Raw genomic sequence first — 1,807 nt, 5'->3', positions numbered from 1 at the left:
TGTCTCCTCAACAGCCAGCACAGAAGTGGAAAATCCTAGAATGGCCTGGTGGCGGGGAGTATATATAAACAGCCCCCCCCCCCCCCCCCTGCCACAGGCAGGGGCACTTTACACTAGACCATCCAGCTCCAAACTCCTGGATGGAGGAGAGAAAAAAAGGTAAAACTTGTGGGTTGAGATAAACACAGAAGGAAAGGAACAGAATGGAAAGGAAAGGAAAATGAGAGAATATCCAAAACAAGTGAAGGGCAGTTGCTCACCACCCACTGACCAATGCCCAGCCAGCCCCTGAGCAGTGGCCGTCACCCCCCGGCCAAATCCCCCCAGTGTTTCATTCAGCACAATGCCCTGTGCTCTGAACATCCCTCTGGGCACTGGGGCAGCTGTCCTGGCTCTGCCCCCTCCCGGCTCCTCGCTGGCCGGGCAGCCTGGGAGGCTGAGAAGTCCTTGGCTTAGTGTAAGCACTGCCCAGCTGCAGCCGAGCTATCAGGGTGTTATCAACGGGAGTCTCATCCTGAATCCAAACACAGCTCTGAACCAGCTCCTGGGAACAACAAACTGTCCCAGCCAGTCAGGACATGAACGCACGGGAGCTGTTTTGTTGTTCCCTGTTCAGCTCCCACCAGCAATGTCACCAATCTCCCTGTACAGCCTCCCGCCCTCTCCAAGGCCCTGCCAGCTGCAGAATAATTAAGGAACCACAGCACTGAGGTACAGCTCCATCCCTGTCCCTCCTGCATTCAGAACACAGCAGCAGTGCTGGCAACCAGCTGCCTGTGCCAGTGCCAGGAGCCCAGGATGAGCAGTGACAGGACAGTGCACATCTCAGCTGGCACAGCCTTCTGGGCTGGCAGTGTGACCACTCCCACTCAGCTGAGTCCTTTCCAGGAAGGCAGAGGAAACTCCCTTTTTATCCTCAGTCTTATCCAGTCCTTAAAGAACCTGCGGAAGGGCAGCTCCAGGCCCAGTCAGGCAGCAGAGCAGATCTCTGCCTTCTGCAGGGGTTTCACAGGCTCCTCCACACAGCCTCTACCCCAGTTCTGAGAGCAAAAGCTTTGAACCTCAGCTGCTTTGGATGTTCTTCCTACAGTATTTCAGAGCCGGAGACCCCAGGTTTGTTACCCTGCCATGCTGGAGTGCAGAGGGATTTGCTAAGAACTGACCCTGTGAGGACTGCAGCAGCTTGATTTGCATTTAGTGTGTTCTTCTAGGATCCCACTTCTCCCCGTCAACAAACCAAAAGCCTTTCTCGTGGCCCAGGTCATTCAGTCTTAAACTAAAGGACTGGGAAATACTTCCCCCAGCGTAACAGTGTTGTGTACTTGATTCTGTCTCTGTTCAGAGAGGCAGAATTAGCGTGTTGTCAAACACAATTCAGAGGTGAGCTCTAAATCTAACAACAAGCTGCAAATCGGAAATTCTGTGTCACTAAGGACTCAACCAGTCTTTTAACATAAAAAACAGCACTACTTTGCTGGTGAAAGAGGAACTAGTTAACACTGAAGACCTGAATGGGGAGACTGTGTGTAGGATGTGTCACCAACTGATGCACTTCTCTGTCCCCCGACAGTCACTGCAAAGTGAAGAAAACTCTCTCTGGTCAGGAATCCCGGGGGAGGTTACGTGAGAGACTGGGAGGGGAGTTTGGGATGAGAGCAGTGTGGAATGACCTGGGCAGAGCAGAGCCCAGAGCCACACAGGCACCAGAGGTGACACAGGCAGACTTTGGTCACAGTGCAGCCCCAGGACAGGCCAGCCCCAGCCCAGCCCTCCCACCCGAGTCCTGGTGCCCAGGGCTGCCGGGAGC

The 1,807-nt window shown here is 54.1% G+C and overlaps 1 protein-coding gene across 1 annotated transcript in view; it reads right to left on the bottom strand.

Moving 5' to 3' along the window:
• Positions 1-1,807, bottom strand: part of RNF213 (ring finger protein 213) — a 48,368-nt gene that overhangs the window by 43,925 nt on the left and 2,636 nt on the right. The window lies entirely within an intron of this gene.

Source organism: Corvus brachyrhynchos, unplaced genomic scaffold (assembly GCF_000691975.1).
Source record: "Corvus brachyrhynchos isolate BGI_N302 unplaced genomic scaffold, ASM69197v1 scaffold340, whole genome shotgun sequence".
NCBI lineage: Eukaryota > Metazoa > Chordata > Aves > Passeriformes > Corvidae > Corvus > Corvus brachyrhynchos.
Note: the sequence above shows the minus strand (reverse complement) of the source record. Positions and strands in the feature narration are given on the sequence as shown.